This window comes from Sinohyriopsis cumingii, chromosome 14 (genome assembly GCF_028554795.1).
Source record: "Sinohyriopsis cumingii isolate HCF-2022 chromosome 14, ASM2855479v2, whole genome shotgun sequence".
NCBI lineage: Eukaryota > Metazoa > Mollusca > Bivalvia > Unionida > Unionidae > Sinohyriopsis > Sinohyriopsis cumingii.
In genome coordinates, this window is record NC_142974.1 from 32,247,997 (window position 1) to 32,268,670 (window position 20,674).

At 36.5% G+C, this 20,674-nt stretch overlaps 1 protein-coding gene across 1 annotated transcript in view; it reads left to right on the top strand.

The window, feature by feature from the left end:
• The first annotated feature begins 7,544 nt into the window (after positions 1–7,544).
• LOC149783526 (cysteinyl leukotriene receptor 2-like) overlaps positions 7,545–20,674 on the top strand; it is a 59,130-nt gene continuing 46,000 nt past the window's right edge. The window contains exon 1 of the mRNA XM_089931770.1: positions 7,545–7,613. The gene's annotated coding sequence lies outside the window, so the exon portion shown is untranslated. The remainder of the gene's footprint in view (positions 7,614–20,674) is intronic.

Below are 20,674 nucleotides of genomic sequence, written 5' to 3' on the forward strand. Positions count from 1 at the left end.
GGGTTCAGGGGGTCCATGAACTGGTAACTTTCCACGAGGCGTTTATATTCGGGATCGGTTTTCAAACGGTGATCGTACTCGTGTTCCCACATTTCCACCACTTGGTATCCTTCCTGTTCTAACTTTAGGCGTCGCTGACAAGTGTCCTGGTACAAGTCTTCCATGGTTCGTTGTAAAAACTGATTTTTAGTGCCACGATCAGGGTAACAGACGTGACATCCGTGAAATAAGCAACCGTTAAACTCGTACACGATCTTGGGGTTTTCTAAGTCCCAGCCATCGACCGAATACGTTCCGATGGTCTTTTCGCCCCCTCCGTTGCGGGCATGCTGAATCCATTTGTCTTCCTTGTCGCACAAGTAATGTAACCAGCGTAGGGCTTTGACCGAGTATTGACGTTTGACATTGTTAGTCGTTTGAGGACTGATGACAGCCACGGTGTTTTCAGGCATGAATCGTTGCCTGTACACTAAGGAACACGCTTTGGCAATGGTGCAAGCTTCTTTCAAAGGATCGACCCCTCCGTGTTCCATGAACAGTTCTCGAAATTTTCCACAGCATCGTCGTAAAATGTCCACGTCGGAACGACAATACTTTAGCATTTCTTCCTGAAAGTCGAAAGGGTCGGAGGCGTGAGCCTGGTACCAAGCGTAGAAAGCTTCTCGTTGTTTGATACGCATGTTGTCGGGTTCGTAATAGTGAGCCTCAGGCAAATGGGGTAGAACGGCGTGTTGATTGGCTTCCGTATTGAAAAAGTGTGGAAAGTACCCTTTAGCCATTTCTGTCATTCCAAACGTTTTAGGCATTCGACTTAAAGGCATGGCTAAGTAGCTCATCGAATCTTTAAACTGCACTTGTCCCACTTGCATGAAAATGATTTTGGCTCCGTTCAAAGTCACTTTAGGACGCTCGGTGCCATGTTCCGTATAGTATCTCAAAAGAAACTGTCCATCGTATCCGGAGAAATTGTGAGCCATCACCGTGGCATGACGATGACAATCTCCGTAACGTTCGATGTCCTCTTGTCTCCACGTCTTGTCGATGGGGTCTAAGACCCATTGTGCGAAATCGGCTAGCGTGTTCGGCCCCCGAAAGATTTTTTCACGTCCTCCAGGAATCTTGCTGCAGTGAGGGCAATGACTGAAGATAGGTTCTTGAATGCACTTCTCGCACGCTCGATGAGCCACGCAGAAATTAGGAATGTGAATGCCGGTCTCTTGCATGCATTCGAAATCGAAAAAGATGAAATTGCCTTTCTTCTTGTGACCGTCTTCTTTCTCTGGTTGGGATTGGTATTTTTGCACGTAGCATTGGTGTTCCAAGTTCACGATGTGGTGACAAATGTGACATTTTTTCTTTCCTGAACATACGTGTGCCTTGGTACTATTGGTACGTATGCCTTGTCCACACGTAGGGCACAATCTCAGCAGTTGACAAGCACATTTCTTCTGTGAATCTTGCATCTTCAAATGTTGTTGGTAACAGGTAGGGCTGACAAACGTGCGCAGACAAGTTGAACAAAGCACTGGTTCTTGTCCTTCGCTCAGACAGGGTGGAGAGGCCAAACATCCTGAGCATTTCGATCCACAATGCTTATGTTGTTCTCGATTGTTATAACCATAGTCACATTTCTCACAGTAATAACCGTATCCCAGGAATGCGGTGATAGTGGTAGTGGTATCGAAATGTTCATCGTGATGATAGAAGTGAATGTATTTTCCGTCCTTAAAGTCTTGGCCTCGAAACAACAGAGGTCCGCGCACTTCTTGATGGTACACTTGCAAGGTGTAGCATGGAGTTAGGACATCTGGCAATTTTTGCATTTCAGGAATGCCACAGGGTGTGTCTTTGGGGAAGCCGGCTTGTTGCAACAGGAGTTCTGCTTCGTTTCGTTGTTTTGCTCGGTCCGATTTTCGAATGTTCTCCCAGGTTCTTTTCCATTCTACCGTGTCGTTTTTGTTGGCATAGATTCGTCCCACCACGATAGCCCTGGCTAAACACATCTGGTCTTGAGGGTTGTTAGTTCGGACGAGACTTGTTTTGGTGCTGCAAAGCTCGTCCACCAATAAGATCTTTTTGCGTCCAGTCCCTTGAGGAGGAGAGACGTGGGTCATGTCCAGTGTGGCTTTTCCATCGGTGATGTCAAACTGGTCATTGCATTGTTGTACGTGTTCAATTTTGTCCATGACTTTGGAAGCGGTCAATTCTGCAGGGCTGCTAAACTCGATCCAAACAGGGGATTTCAAACCGTCGTGTTGTATGGAAAGTCTCAAGCGATCGTCTTCTTTGGGTTGACATTGTCGCTTGAGTGTGGTGAGCAAAGAATCCCACTTGTCGGTGATGAACCCTTCTGCTTTCTCTAACGGTACTTCGGACTTGAAATCTTTAAACTTCACCGTGTATTTGTAAGCCGTGGTTCTAAATTTTCTAGAGGGACGCTTTTCCGTCTCTCGAATGTCATAGTACTTTTCAGGGTTGACTAAGGGTGATGAACTTTGTTTAGAGGGTTTGGATTCTGGTTCACTCATGTCCTCTTCAAAATCACTGGCATGAATTTGTGCCAAGACTTCAGCCCTGGTACGAGGCGATAGATCACGTTTCTGCCTCTTACTTTCTTCTTTCTTCTCAAATGAATTGGATCGTTTCATCTTGATAGCAAAAAGTCAAATGACTAAAGTTTAAACATCATGGACTAATTTATAGTCATAGTAGACCAGCGTATATAAAAGGGTGTATGTCTTGTCCTTCCACTATTCATTTCACTTTCAAACCGAGCACAACGATGGAAGAGACTAACCAAATCGAACGTTTCATCAGAGCTTTGCGAGGGGTCATCCGAAAATTCTCTTCAGACCAGCCGACGGACTACTCTCCTTCCTTGCGAGATAAAAGTCAAGATACTTGCTATATCTGTCAAAAGAAAGGGCATTGGTCTTCAGAGCGTCCAGACCGTCAAAAAAGATAAAAGGGGCTAGAAAAGACAAAAGTCAAGATACCTGTTATTATTGTCAAGGAAAAGGACATTGGTCTCCCGATTGCCCAAAAATGAAACAAGAGGAGTCAGAAGAAGAGACGGATTCTTCAGAGGAAGAAGAGGAAGAAAACAGACAGGTGAAGAAAAAGAAACAGGAGAAGAAAGGAAGAAGGGAAGAAAGTGAGGAGGAAGAGGAGGAAAAGACTGTAACGGTGAAGAAATTGAAAAAACAGAGTGAAAAATGAGACAGAAGAAGTTTATGAACTTTTTAAAGTGCTATGTTGTGAATTGTGAATTGGATTGTAAATATTTATAAGAGAATAAATTAGGTATTAAAAGGTAAGTGTCTTTGGGTTTTGATTTTTAAAATAAGAACGTACACTCACACACTCATACACACGTACTATAGGGGTAAAATGGTTATTTTCTTTTGAGTTTCAATGGATGTTGGCAATTGAAAGTCTATCTCTTTTCTATAGACTGGGTGGCCCTGAGAAAGGCCTTTTTTTTGGTGCAGGGGTGAGGTTAAGCAATCAACTTTAACTGCCTTAAGCCTTTGCCACGGCCAAGGCCTACTTCTGGACTGCTTACTGTTGATGATGATGATGATGATTTGGTTGAAATCACTAAGGGTGGTACGGTAGGCTTAGTCACAGGGTTGGAGTGTTTAGCTCGGGAAGGTCGTATTCTCTTCGGTCGTAATAAAGATGTCTGATACATTTGTTTCAGACTTCTTAACTCCGCTAAAACGTCTAACAGTACCGTAACCGTTTGATTTTCACACCCTTGTTTCTTTGCTGATGCTTCTTCTTGTTGCTATTGTTTTTTCTTACCTCTTCTTCTTGCTGCTGTTGCTGTAGGAGAAAAGCTTGTTCCGCTTCCTTTTGCTGTTGTATAAATTTCTCCAATTCTTCTTTCTGTCTCTGTCTAAAATTCTCCACGTGTGGTAATGAAGGAGAAGGTTCCGGAACAAATTCTTGCGAGGTAAGAAAATCCACAAAATCCCAATTCATCTCTTCTGAAAGTAAGTCCGGGTTCCCTTGGGTGGTCTCCACGGCTGGTGCAGCCCAATTTATCGTTTTCTGAGTTTCCGTCATGTTGAAAAACTGTTGCATGAATTGACTGCGCACAGGCGCTAGCGAATCTATATAGACCACGTGACGTCACAGACTGCTCTCTTCGGATTGGATGTGGGCTGACTGAATTTTGTTGTTGTTGGGTTTAACGCCATTTTTCAGCACACGATAGGCTATACATGGCAGCCAGTATTAATGGTGGAGGAAGAACCCGGGAAAACCCCGGAAAGAACCACCGACCCTCGAGAAGCTACTGGCAAGCTTTCTCACATATCCACATTGGCCGAATCCGAGACTCGAACCTACGCAGACAGAGGTGAGATGGCAGTGATCCGTAACGGAGAGCGCATTAGACCACTCGGCCACTCGGGGCCCCCCTGAATTTTGTAACGCGTGTTTGGAGTGGTCAACGAACTCAATCCGTTTCAATCCTTCCTCTCCCTATAAATAAGTACAGTTCACTGCATTCCTTCACCTGTTCTCGGCGCCTCAACATGTGGACCGACGTTCAATCTTCTACGCTTGTGTCTTCGATGATGTTCAGGACGGACATACCAATGTATGTCCGATCCAAGTAGACAGTTGTCCATAGGACCGACACCAGCCTATGGATACGAAGAGTCTATGTGGAGAGGCAAGGATGCCTCAAAAGAGTACTAATCTATGGCCCTACAGTTAGGCGAAGCTTAAGAAGAAGAAGATGTCACATATGCCTTTTATGTTAAGGGTAAATTAACATAAACCCAAAGGCCCTTTTCAGGGCCACTCATAGGTCTCGAAAAGATCTTGACTTTCAATTGCCTACCCCATTTTTATTTTTTTTTATTATTTTTTTTTAAAATAAAAAAAATAGAGACCCTCCCTGTTTCAATTTCCCATGTTAATTTCCCTTGTCCCTAGACAGACCCAAACTCTATTCCCCTGTTCAATTCCCCTTGTCCCTAGACAGTCCCAAACTATAGTCCCATGTTAAATTCCCATTGTCCCTAGGGTACAAATTTTTTTCTCTAATGTTAAATTTTACATAGTCCCCAGGGTACAACTCTCATGTTTTTAATGGTAAGTCCCATTGTCCCTACGGTATCCCCATTCGCTACTTTTAGATTTAAATTCTTTCCTTAAGCTGCTGCTCGTTGTCACTTAATAAACGAAATGGCAGGTAATTTGTTACAAAAGAAATCAAATATAGTGACATGTTGCCTTCCATCTAAGTAATGCTAGATTGCCGTCGTAGAATTATTACGTTGAGTGAAAATATCGCAGTAGTTTTTAACGTTTGTAACTCTGTTGATTTCACAATTTCACTGGCATAAAGTTTGCAAAGATTTCATTTTCTAAACAATTATTGTTTTCGGTTTTGCTACGATAGTAGACAGTTTGACCTCCGTTAACCTAGTGAGAGAGAGAGAGAGAGAGAGAGAGAGAGAGAAAGAGAAAGAGAGACCCTAATGAGACGCAAAAATTAAATTTCAAGAAAGAGAGAGAGAGAGAAAAATTGGATAAAAATGATGCCAAAATCTAGCTTGCGAAAGAGAGAAACATTGAATTAAAGAGATGCAAAAAATATTCCCGCGCGCAAGAGAGAAAAAAATATATATTAACAGGATGCAAACAACTAGCTTGCAAGGATGCAAATAATTAGCTTGCAAGGATGCAAACAACTAGCTTGCAAGGATGCAAACAACTAGCTTGCGAAATAAATGGAGACATAAAAGAAAGAGAGTTTCAGCAACAGTGGCAACAACTATCACTTACACTGCATCAACTTGGGCATGGAAACATTTTAAGACATTTCCAAATAATCTTCTTAAGTCCATTATTGTTTTTATTAATTCGAAACCCTTTTCTGTATCCATTAGATATCATGACATATTTATATTTCGCACCAGTGTCAGTTTTAAAAAATTTAATTCGTCTATGTTATCACTTGTGTGTTAAAGTGTTTGCGTATCTTATACATTTTGAAGAATTAAATCAAGAAATAGGGACACGTTTTTCGTACATATACAGCTTTTATACCAAAGTTAATCACCAACACTTTTAAGCATCTCTAAGGGTGTGTATGGTTATGTGTGTGATTATACTGTCCATATTTTTAGACAAAAAAATTACTTACGCTTTTTGGTGTATTCACAAAAAATAAAAATAATTTTCAAGAGCACGTTACCAAGTCTATTTTGTTTCTTCTTTCGATCTTTCTGGTTATATTTTTACCATCATGTGTGTATGTGTCAGCGCACGTTCTTATAATATTACAATGATACGTTGATGAAGAACTAATACACAATATTACAATAGTATATTTATTTACTTGAGTCAAAGCAAAAGTCTATTAAACATAAATTGCAGATTTTGTGCTGTTGAATTATGTTATAAAGTAAAATTCATGTCTTATTTCAAAATATCTTTTACGTTGTTTGCGACGTTACCCAATATTACAAGAGTGAATTGCGTATGTTCAGTGCATTGAGCTAAGATGCATTTCTCTGTTCCATTATAAAGCATGGATATAAAGCGTGCTTTTTAATTGGCATTAAGGTAGGGGATTTATACATATCAAGCACAATATTTCATTCGATGATGCCGTAAAATAAAAAACTTGTACTGACAATGATAATAACTTCAGGCAAATTAGCAATACAGAAGCAACGCCTCTTGTAGTAAGTGTCTAGCACACTTTGACTTCAATAACCATATTCCGAACGTTTTATTCCAGTGATCTCGATGTTTTGTAAATGATTTTATGTTGAAAATTAATTTTGTGATTTAGTCTAGTTGGAACAATAGAACTAAGATATATTATCTTCAATTATATTTTAGTATTCTTGCCCTATTTGTATTTGTAATTAATCAAATCCTGTAATTACCATAATCACATGATGTCGTTTTACTCTGGGTTTAACATACAGTGAAGAATGATTTTCACTCCGGGCTGTAAATACGATCAAATTACCAAAGAAGTATTGTGTCCATTTTTACTTTAGACTGCACACATTAAAGAGGTAGTGACCGTGTCTGCAACTAAAGGTAAATTATACTTCTAGTAATTTTCGTAATCTCTGACATCTTCAAGGCTGAGATCCTGGCAGATATATAAGACTTTCCTACTTAAAGGAAATGGTCTTTGTGGATCTCTTTGCTGGTGTCAATTTGTTCTTGCCTGTTATTTACCTAAACCAGGACAAACTCAGAAATGAAGTTTGACATGAATGATCTCCCAGTTTTACTTTTCAGTGTGATGTCGATAGTGGGATTCATCTACTCGAGAAACACGCATCTTGCATTCGTAGTGTGGCGCAATTATCTCGATTACATATCCAGTGCAAAGTACTCATAACCGTTATAACTATATTGCTGGCAAGATCACTGGCTGATACTTTCCCATGAAAGCGAGTCTTATATGTCGATCTATACATACAGATTAGAACATTACATGTACTTTATGTGCAACGAGTGGTTTCATGACGTAAATCCGGATTACTAAGGCACGATAAACAGGGGACTTTTTTGTTAGAGTTGCAATCTTCATTGCATATGCCATTCAAGCACATGTTTCGACAAAGGTACGTACTAACTTTAAGTTGTTAACGAGTTGAACAAGCAGGAGCCACTTTAGTAACATGCTTCCTCCATTTGTATCTGAGCTGTTAAAGTGATCTAGTTAATCACTACGATATGTTCTATGTATTCGGAATTCTTCGATTACATCCTTATCTCTCCAACCAGTTCACCGTAGCGTACCAACAGGTCCATCCATATTTCAGTAGGTACTTTGACAGATAATGGAATGACGTACGGAGTGGGCGGAAATGTGTTCACGAAAAGAGTACGGAACAAGAGATTGTTATTATTAATACGGTTTAATTTTTTTTAAAGTCATCTCAAGCTTCATTTAAAACGTAAACTTTCAATAATGGGATTTTGTTACGCCTTGAAGCTTTCTTAAAATGCGGTCAGCGACTTTCTAGCTTGTAGCAGCTTTAATACCTAATAGCTCTGTGAGCACGAATATCTGTGTGGAGAACGCTGAAGTTGTTGTTGTTGTTGTTGTTATAGGGTTTAGCGTCATTTTTCAGCACACGATAGGCTATACATGGCGGCCAGTATTAATGGTGGAGGAAGAACCCGGGAAAACCCCGGAAAGAACCACCGACCCACTAGAAGCTACTGGCAAGCTTTCTCACATACCCACATTGGCTGAATCCGAGACTCGAACCCACGCAGACAGAGGTGAGATGGCAATGATCCGTAACGCAGAGCGCTTTAGACCACTCGGCCACGAACGCTGAACTAACATAATAGATATGCTTTAATTTTAGGATAATATTAGCTATCGCGCATGTAATAATCATAAAATAACTTCCAATCACAATACGTTACGTACGCATTTCTTGCACTAATAGCGAAGTAATATGTTGCCCCTCAGTCCTAATACAAGAACTGAGCCTATTAGTAAGTCGTTAATACACCTCTGCAAAAAGTTAAACCGTTTTATCACCCATCAATGCTTTCGGAAATTGTTTATTATGATCGGTTGTCAAATTGTCAAAATTGAATTAGTCAAATCCTTATTTTCCCGTTAATAAATACCCACCTTTGGGTGCCTAATTTAATTTTCTGCTGACATTTGGCATAGAGCAATGGCTTGCTAATGGGTTCGAAATATAATTAAACGAGGTGTTTGATCTCGTATTCACACGTGCATGTTTCAATTTCCTTTTTGTAACAACTGTGTAGGATTTTCACTTGAATCTTAATTAAAGGATTAGCTCCCATATATATATATATATATATATATATATATATATATATATATATATATATATATATATATATATATATGCAATAAACTGACAACGAATAGTACGAAACTAGTATTTAAATAGCCTGAGCGCTTTCGACTTTTTATTGAGTCTTCTTAAAAGCAAAATGCAAAACATAGACAAGACAACAACAAAAATGAAAAACGGTTATGTTTGCAAAACTTTACATGGTTGTTTCTACAGGAATTAAACCTTTAATTTTATTATAATTCGACATCTGCCATGCACAAATAAGATTATCTTTTGCAGCCGACAGATTTTCTTTAAAATAATTTTCTAAATTTGCTTAATAGCCTTTAATGACTACTAAAACAATGAAATATCTTATATATAATCTTAGCTTAATTTACATAACATAACAGATGTCGTTATGGCTCATCGATTTGTAGGTCAATAAAATTATTTTTCCAGTATCAGCAACAAGTTGAAATAACCTTGTTGAAACATAATAAAGTTAAATTTTTAATTCCTGTAGAAACAGCCATGTAAAGTTTTACCGTTTGTCTGTTTTATTAGTTTGTCTTGTCTATGTTTTGTATTTGCCTTTGAAAAAGACTCATTAAAGAATCGAAAGCGCTCGGGCTAGTTATAAATTAGTTTTGCACGGTTCTTTGTCAGTTTATTGTATTTATCTTAATCAATCCCTGACACATGTGATCCCGTGCTGGATCCAGTGCACTTGAAAGGATTGTTATTCGCCATATGAGTTGTATTATATATATATATATATTATATATATATATATATATATATATATATATATATATATATATATATATATATATATATATATATATATATATATATATATTATCAGCCAAATTTTAAATAATTCCAATCAATTTGCAGCCGTCATTACAAAGAATGAAAACGGAGATGCAAGACATTCAATGAGACGACACTTTATGCCGTATGTTATACATTTCTCAGTTGGGACAGATTGCTAATATTTGATTAGACGTACTAGTTCAACATAAGTGTGCGGTGTTAGAATAAAAAGGAAATACACTGTATATCAATTGACATGAATGTTCATACTATGCATATTGAAAAAGCAGATGATAGTGTGTTTGGCGTGTAGACCGTTCGCTGTTTATGACTCTTAGATACCATTTTAATACTGTCATTTGCGTATGTACGAGTCATATATATATAAATGCATTTTAATGCTGCTATTAGGTGTTCATTGGTTCAGTGTCTTATAGATATGTATGTATTTTTAAATCTGCAGTTGAAGGCTTCCCTAGCTCAGTGTGTACGTTGCATTGATATCTGGTTTTTTCTAAAGCTGCCATTTGGATGTTTAGTCGTTCATTGTTTATGACTCGTAGATATAGAAGCATTTTTAAAACTATCATTTGGTTGCTCAGTCGTTCCTATGTATAACTCGTACATATCTAAGCAATGTTGCTAGATGGGTGTTCAATCGTTCTGTGTGTACGACCTGTAGGTATATAAGTAATTTCAAAGCTGCCATGTGGGTGTTGAGTTCAAGTTTAAGTCAGAACATATTTTGGTGTTAGTTTCCTGTGAATTTAGTTTAATCCAATTATTTTATTGCATTCTGTCTTAAAATAATATATGACAAAGATCATTTGATGTTTTATGTCTCTGTTTATCTTTTATATCTACGTATCTCGGTGAAAAAGTGAAGAGCTTAAAACTCAGATTGTTCAAATATTTTCCATATCAGTAAAATAATTGTTTTGGCTAGGTTTGCATATTCGTATTTTATCATTTCTTTACCACCAACAGTCAGTCAGAACTTATAATAGACATATATTTACTAATCATAAGGGTTTTCCGTTGATATAGCGTGAAGTTAGCGAAATCTTACCAGTCAATATCCAATTCTCAAAAATATACTCTTTTAATCAGAATCAGTTAAATAACTATATGGCTTGTAGGATTGGAATTGTCTACGTGGCAATAATATGAACGTATCAGGCCTAGTTTACGTTCCATGGTAACAATTTCGGATACAGCACAATCCAGATTACACGTCGTTCGTACAGTTTGATGGTATAGCAGTAAAAAGAGCGAATGTTTCATAGCAAGACGAAGTCTCCGGTTGAAAAATGTCTCCAGACGTTCCATCCAACGATTGAACTAATAAATTTGGTTCACATTGGTATCTAATACGCCAGCAAAAGTTTCACTAATTTACAAACCCAAAGTAAAATTGTCATGCCTCCTTTGTACGATAGCGAAGGCGGTTTAGATCTTATTGACCTAAAATGCGTTTGTGTCACACTCATACATGCATATATACATGTACACATTATATATGTGTATACATCAACCCAAACAAAATTTATACACACACTATATAAGCAGTATTCGAAATGATGTTCTCAGTAATAGGGTACGAACATCATACGTGAAGTATTGGGGTAAGAATAAGAATAATTATTACCAACTAAAATTAACTAAATATTATAATTTTAAGTACTATATATCATGTATGTTCAATTAGTTTTCTACTAACCATAATGTCACAGATGGGTGAGTTTATATAGTTCTTTTTTAGTGGCAAATATGAGTCACATACTTTCAATCATAAGTTAATATAGTTCCAGAAATAAGTGGTATACTTCTTCCGTAGCGGCAAATAACATGGGTGGTCTCATTGATACTCATCTTCCTAAACGTTGCACAAAACTACATATTCTTTGATATACTATGGTGCTATATAGTCTCTTCCGTTTCTCTGGTTCAATATCAAAAGTATGGGTAGACATCCGTTTTCTCAAAAGACTTTTCCAAATAATGAAACTGTTACAAAAAATTCAAATGCTAATTATATCCCAAAATTTATGAAACATTACTATATAATCGAACTCTTGAATATTCTCCGATTCTTGATTGACAACTAAAGATAAACTGATTAGATATCTGATAACAGTGTTTCCCTTTACGCACATGTGTGCGTCAGGGACGCACGCTGGAGAAAATTGACGCACACATTTTGTTGCTGTGCGTTTTTATTGACGCAAAGGATTTTCTTAATATGATCATGATTTATTTAATACCCAATTCACTGGACGATGGATGGCATCGTATATACTTCGCGTATAGGCATTGACTGGTTCCCCGCTTTGTTTTCCCCCTGCCTTGCGCTCCTCTATTCGTATAGCAAAGTGCAACGCAGGGAACATATAAAACAATGAACCAGACTAGCATAGGCAATGTTATGACGGAGTAGCTTCCCCTAATCTCGCGAGCTTCTCGCGATTTCCATCGAGCTCAGCAAGCTGTTCTAGATATTTAACATCAAGGCTCGTTGCACTAGAAAGTGATCGCCAGATTAAAACGTCATGCACTAAAAAGCATTAGCGAAGAAAGTGAAAGAAGCAGAATACAAAAGAGCAACTGTGGATCTAACTTTAATGAAAAATGGAGAAAATTATTCCCTTTACTGGAATATTCATTATGATTACCAGTGTGACTTCTGATCGCGTGATTGCAAAGACTGCAAAAGTGAATAATCCTTTCGTCACAGGATTTTAAATTTTTTAAAAATAGGCCCTCGTTCGCCATAAGATATCTGGAGAACACATTATAATCTAAGACATTATTTCACAACAAAGAAATCAGTAAACTTGCAGAGACAAATGCGTTATTTGGATTACAAAGTCAGCGGGTCATTGCAGATTCTGTTGGCTTTTAACTTTTACTGCAATAAAAGAAAGATCTTAAAGTTCAAGTGTAACTTATTAGAAAGAAGATGAATCAGTATCCTCCTTGATATTTGGATAAATGTGTTCTAGGACGTAGTACAATAAAACCTATGATAGTATACATTTGATGAAAGGCAGTAAATTAACTCCCATTTGGTTAAAAAGATTTATTTGGCTTTTTGTATTGGCTTATATGTAATGTGTTGGGCTGTAATATTGTTGAGGAGACCCTTAAAAGTACGACTTTAAAAGAAAAATGAACTAATAAAATTATTCTTTGAATGGACAATGCATTTGTTTGTTAACTGTGCATGTTGGTGTATTTGTATGTTTAGAAAAAGAGAGAGCGAGAGTATGTTGTGCAAGTTGCAATATCCTATTTCAAGCTGAAAAAGTACGAGTCGTATGAAAATTTGTCAGTACATTTTTGACCCCCACATTTTTTATTTGACCCCCAGTTTTGACACCTAGGGGGTTTTTTTTACCCTCAATTTTACACCCCTGGGGGATACACTGTATTATCTGGTTTCTGACCTAAGATAATAAACGTTTATATTTAGCACAGATCTACAGACACTTACCTCAAAATCAACACACTGAACAGTTAAGGAGATAAGATTCAAATCTCTCCAACTAACATATATAGTAGGAGTTCCCTCGAGCATTTTTAATATCCCCTTGCATGAGTAATACATGACAACAGCTACAGCATCCATATAATAGTCCTTATGCATATACTGTTTATTATGAATACTATTTTGGAATAACAGTGCTGCAAATATTAGTTCAACTGCAAATTGCACACACGTGCTGATAAATAAATAATAATGTGTAATAAATGCAGGCTACGATGAGTGAAACATGCATTTGTAGTCCCAAAATCCTACAGTCATCACATATGTTCATCATATTATCAACCTATGTACAATATTGGATGACATAAAACGAAAATGGAATGAGGTGAGGTAGCAACTATACAGAAGCACGTTGGAGGAGATCACCATAGCCACCGAGCTTTAGTGTGGGGACTTAAAATGATTTTTTTTACAAACTTTGTATATATCTTTCTCGTTAGAAGATCCACTGATCTTATTCTATAAGATAGCTTGATCTCATGAAATAACAATACTTATTCGACCATCAGAGTATCCACTGACTCTAAACCTTAAGAACGATTTACATCCTTAAAGTAGCCTAATACGCCATCAGAGCAGCCACGACCGTAACTGTAAGAAAGATTGATCTCATGAAAAAAGGTTATTGGCTGGAACAACGTATGATTCAATTTAGGTCATATAATGCACGTCGTTCCATTGCAACCAGGAGTTATGTGTTACTGTTATCTTTATGTAATCCGGATATCGTCAGATAACTTTCCAAATATATTTCCAAATTCAATTTCATATATACAATATAGGGCTTTTCACGCGTCAGCTGTTTTAATATTTAAGCCTTTTCGAATAGCAAATAAGAAAATAGAGATATTTTTCTATTGATACCTTTGCGACGATAAACAGTCCAGATCCGAACGCTTCCGTGTAAAGTTTGGGTCCTAACGTTATGAATGGCACTTTGATTTCGATACAATTATGTACTTTCCTGAGATTTTGATGTTAGTGAGAAGCTAAACAAAACGAATGTAACCAGATAAAAGCTTGAGGTCATTAGAGATTAACTTCACTGACAAACGTTGCTGAACTTAGTGAAGGAAAGTGTTTTCAATCATCTTTATTCCCTGTATAGGTAAAACAATCTCATCATAAACAACACAACTTATTGAAAGTGACAATTCAGTATATTATCGCTAAAGGTTTCTAAGTAGTAGGAATTGATTACAAAATATAGTCGCGTGTTTGTTTTATCACCGAAGCCTTCTGGCCTTAATTATATATTAGATTTTTTTTTTTTTGTTAAACTACTTGCACTTAAATCAACGTAACACCAGTAAAGGGACATGAATCGCAACGCCATTGCTTTTATCAAATTCGTGCAGTTTCCTCTGATACTTAACTGTTCAATACCTGATTGGTCCATTCATCATTTATTTATTCTTTATTTCTATTAGTCCGTATCTTCAATCATTGTTTCTGTAGCTTGATGATGCCTGGTTCGAATTTGGGTTGAGCAAAGACAGAAAAAGGTAACTTCGTGAATGAGAGTTTTATCTATAATGTAATTGAATGATGAATGATTCTGATATTACACTTGTCCGCATTAAATCTAACAATGGATGTAACGAAGATTCGAACACCGATTAAGTAGCATCATTGTTGGTGATGTGTGCTTAGTCGTGATGGAATATAGGCTGGTGTGTAGATAGATGAGAATTAATTACTGGGTCGCAAAGCGAATGTCTCTGCTATACATGAGTGAACCTAACACCGAATACATAGCATCACGTTTGTTAATGTGCACTTAGTCGTATTGGAATATGGAGTGGTGTGTGCAGAAAAGGGTATGAGTGCCATTTACCTGCGTACCTGGGTTCCAAATCTCCGTAGAGTACGGATTAAAAGTATCTAACCTGTATAATAGTATTATATATATATATATATGTACGCTCGCATAAAGACATTTATGGGAGGTGTGATTGGGTCTACAATTTCCCGCCAAAATTGTAGTGTAACGCGCTTGTCAAAGGCCAATACATTTAAAGTTTTTAATAACGGAGGGATTCTCTCTGCTAAGGACTTTGGCGTCAGGTAAACCAGTTTCCTTCTGGGGTGCGTACGTGTTTTATATTTCAGTAGACATTTTTCTCACCTCCACCCCATCATACATCCCTGTATATTTGATATATGCTATGTTGTTGTTAGTGATATTTGTGTTTATTGTTGTTATTTTTTATCTCCATTTATTCGGTTTTTAGGCGGTTGCATCCGCAGTAATCTCAGTATATAACAACCATGTTTGCGGCGACTGCATCCTCAAAACATAACCATAACAAGGTTATAAGGCTTATACATTCTTGTAGTTTTATAATGCTGCTCGTTTCTGTGTTTCATTTGTTAGCACCTTTACTTGATATAATTTGTTTGGCCACTTTTGTGACTTTGTATTGAACATAAATGATATTAGGGAACCAAAAATGTGCTACGTATTTACAGCATAACACAACATTTTAGACAAAGTCTATAGAATAAAAGTGCTAAGAAATTGAACGAGACATAGCGTATAATACAGAAATGTTTTGAGGATGCAGTCGCCGCAAACATGGTTGTTATATACTGAGCAGACTCGACTTAAAATATGTATTTATAGCAGTATAACTGATTACATATTTTTTAATTTTCTTAATCTCTGACATCTTCAAGGCCGAGTGCGTGGGAGATATGGAAGAAATTTCTACTAAAAGGAACGTGTTTTGGGGTATGTTTTGATGCCTCCAGTTTGCTCCTTCCTATTATTCACCTAACCTAGGACAAAGACGAAAACTAAGGTGGGCAAGAATGACATCTCAATTTTATTCGCCAATCTAATATGAATTGTGGGCTTAATCGTGTCGAGAAAGATTAATTTTGTATTCATAATCTGAAAGACTAATCTCGATTACATATCAAATTCATCGTGCGTATTACCATTATATCTATTTTGTCGGCAGGACCATTGGCTGATAATTTCCCATGAAACTGAGTCTCTTAGTCGATCTATACATAACAATTTGAAAATTACACGTTCTTTATGTGCAACACGTGGCTTCTGTGATATAAATCCAGATTACTGAGGAAGTGTGTACATCGACCCGATCAATAATTGACGCTTATCAGTGTTACAATCGTTGTTGCATATGCAGATTTAGCTGTTCAAGCAAATGTTTCGACAAAAGCACGTAGTGACGTTAAATAAGTTGAGCAAGCATGAGTCACTTAAATAACACGCTTCATCCGTTTCTATCTTAACTGTTTAAGCAATTAAGTTATCACTAAGGTATGTTCTGTATTTTCAGGGTTTATTGTACTGTTCATGATTAAATGCATTTCTCTCCTTTGGTTCCTTCTTAAGGGATCCATACATAGTTCATTAGCCACTGCACTGCTAGCGGAATGAATTACGGATCTGCCGCAGAAATCTGTTCTCAGTTACAGCGCTGAACAATCGTCTTTTTGTTTAAAACGTAAGCTATTTATGCTTATCGTTACTAAAATCTTGAAACTTCCCTTACTTTCTGTCAGCATATTTCCAGTTTCTGGTAGCAGTTTTAGTAGCCAATATAATCTGTATCTCTCCCGGCAGCAAGAATATGTGGCTAGATAAATATCTATCAAAATATTACTGCTCACGTAGCCTGCTCTAATTACTAAGTAATATATTGCCTCTGAGTCATAGTACAATAACAGATCCTATTAGTAAGTCGTTAATAAACCTCTCTGAATAAAGCTTAATTATTTGTAATATCCATCTATGCTTACGAAAGTTGCTTATAATGATGGGTTGTCAAATCGTCAGAGTAGAATTGGTCAAATCCATACTTCCCACTAACGGACATCCAGTCAATTATAACATCTTTTGTATCCAAACTTATTTTTTTCTGGCATTTGACGTAAAGCAATGACTTGCTAATGGAGTTGAAATGTGATTAAACGAGATGTTTGATCTTTGTATTCGCACGTACATATTTCAGTTTGGTTTTTGCACTGATGTAGGATTTTCATTTGAATGGTAATTAAAGAATTATCTGGCATATATTTGGGAAGTCCTTAATAATAAAGGATTAGCCGCCAGTATAAATACATCCTATCAATTTACAGCCAACATTTCAAAAGATTTAAAGTAAAATGTAAAGCATTCAGGGTGAAAATATTTTGTGTCATGTGTCCTACAGCTCTCATGTTGAGCTGAGTGCCATATTTGGTTAGCGGTAGTAGTTAGACGTGTGCTGCGTTAGAATAAAAAGGAAATACACTTTATATCAAATTATAATGAATCTACATGCTATACATATAGGCAAAATGTTCACATATCTATAATGCATAAACACGGAACGATTGAACACTAAATGGCGACTGTATCAATTTCCAGATACCTATGCGCCATACACATTGAGCAATTGAACACCAAATGGCAGGCTTTAAAAATGCTCAAATATCAACATGTCATACTCATAAAACAACTATGATTAAATAATCGAATGGCAGCTTTAAAAATGATCCGATATTAACGAGTCAAACCCACCGAATGACCAAATAATCAAATGGCAGCTTTAAAAATCCTCCGATATTAACGAGTCAAACCCACCGAATGACCAAACACCCAAATGGGCAGCTTTAAAATGATCAGCTATATACATGTCATACACGGTGGACGAATGAACAACCAAAATGACGGTTAAAAATTATAGAGATCCACAAGTTATACACAATGAATACCTAACCAATCAAATGGTAGTTTTACAAATGCTCATACATCTACAAGTAATAAATAATGAGTATTTTTAGCGATGCCATTTTGGCGTTTAGTGTGTGTACTACTGCTCATATATATCTTAGCATTTTAAAGCTGCCGTTTGGATATTCAACTGTTAAATGTGTATGACTTGTAGTTATTCGAGCATTGTTGGAGATGCCATTTTGGTGTTCTGAGTTTATAACATTTAGATCTATTTTGTAAAGCTGCCTTTTGGTTGTTTAGTCGTAGATATCTAGCATCCTTAAAGCATCGTCTAGTTGTTGAATCTGTCACTGCGTATTTCATATAGATGCTTGAGTATTTTTAAAGCTGCCATTATAGTGTTCAGTTGTCCGGTGTGCTTGTCACGTTGATATCTAAGCATTTTTAACACTTCCATTTGGGTGTTGTGTTCATTCGCCCAGTGTGCATGTTTCGTTCATATCTGAGCATTTCAAAGCTGCCATTGGATTGTGCAGTTGATATCTTAGCATTTTTAATGCTTCCGTTTAGGTGTTAATTTCCAGTTAAAGTCAGGACATATGTTGGTGTTACTTTACGGGGTATTCAGTTTACACAAATTCTCTTAGAGCATTGTCTTAATTTAATATATGGCAAAGACCATTTGACCTTTATTGTCCATGTTTATTTTGCATGTTTTTATGTCTCTGTTTACCTTTACCGAAAAAAAGCGAAGAGCATAAAGTCGCATTTTGCGTAACTGTTTGCTCATTAAAATAATTTGTTCTAGTTAGGTTTTGAGTATTTGTGTTGTATCACTTGTAATAACTACTTGATGCTGCTGCTTCTGCTGATGATGATTTCTTGTTATGTTTTTGCAGTTAAGGGGTCTTGTAATTATTTTTCTTAAATAGTGAATTGAATCAATACATTGCAGAATAACGTATTTCCGTGGTTTACGTCATGATATAAATTGAAATTATTTGCAGTAAACTGTATAATCAGCCAATCAGAACTTATACATTTATGTACTAATAATGAGCGTTTTCCATTGCTCATTGTGTAGTTAGCTAAATTGTATCTGAGTACAACAGTGCTTTTTAAATATATGTTTTATATCCCCATCACCACCACACTACACCCTCCCCAAAACAATAACTGGATTGCTTATCGTGTTAGATTTATGTATCTCATTAAAATATAAACTCGCTGGTAAAATATTGAGATATGACAAAATCCGTATCATACCTCCTTTTCAAAGTTCGATGGTCTCAAATGATTCATCGAAAGACGAAGTCACCGAGTTAATAACAAAACACTATAGTCCACTAAGATAGAACTAATAAAACGTGATTCACATAGTAAACTTTACATGTATCCTCTATAATTATACCTAAACATTATATATATATATATATATATATATATATATATATATATATATATATATATATATATATATATATATCCAAACACATGCGTACACATACCTACATACACGTACATATACCAATATACCTATTCAAACGCTATGTAGTTAGGGTTCGAAATGCGTTTCTTAGTATCGTGAGAACATAATACATTAAATATTGGAGATATTATTAACGATAATAAGTAATAACGAATTAACTAATTACTGTCCTTTTTAAATATTATTCATCATATTATTATAGTCAATTTTTGCTCCATAAAAATAGTTTCACTATTCTTAACTCAACTGAATTCTTTGAATTTCATCATTGAATGGCGATCAGTATAAATGAGTTTATAAACTTCTTTATCAAGAGGCAGATAAACGAGCTTATACTTCCAAAAATGAATTTAAGTACTCCTTTCTTAGTGGCAAATACAGTTGGCAATCTAATACAAAGTGATACTCAATTTCCAGAACGTTGTAAAACCAATTAATTGATTGGTAACATGCTACCTAGTTACATCTATCTCTCTAATTTAAGATCAAAAGCATGGGCATTTATCTTTATTCTGGAAAGAGCTTTTCTGGATAATTACACTACTTACTCCTTTTAGGCCACCTTGTTTGACAACTATCTATCTATAATCTAGGTATTTTAAAAATTCTAATTCTTTTCTGCCAAATTAGGATAAACTGGTTGGATAACTGATGTGTTACCAAATGTTATATTCTGACTACATTCCCGTTTGTTTGTACCCCCCTACCGATTTCAAAAACGAGAACGTTTAATGTGATAAAAAGTGCACAGAACTAAGTCAATTAAATCATTGATTTATAATTTCTAATCTGACTGTGACCAGAATGACACTAATGCTGGCATACCCTGCACCATTTCATGCTTAACGGACTTTCCATACTAACACGGCGCCATATTGTGTACATTATAGGCTACTTTATTTCCATCAGGTAACATAATGTCGTAGTTCATCCTGTTCGTCAACCGCCGGATAATTCCGTAAATTACATAACGTTGAGAGTTTGGAATTATATCCCTTTGCATTTATGAGCACAGAAATTAAACCCCTTGTTAAATCCACATGAAAAGCAGATTTGTAGTTGTCATTATTTTCCTTTGCTTGATTCGACACTGTAAATATCGGAAGCAGACGACTTATGTATGTGCATCTGTAGTCGCGATACACCCCTTTGATGAAAAATGGAATTGTCCAGAAACTGGAAATGGATCCAAGCATGTCCGTCTATTACACTGAAAACTTTCGTTAAGCATGAAACGCGCATAAGATGACGGTGTTAGGGGCACTGTACTCAGTCAATTTAGAAACTTTAAATCAATGAATGAA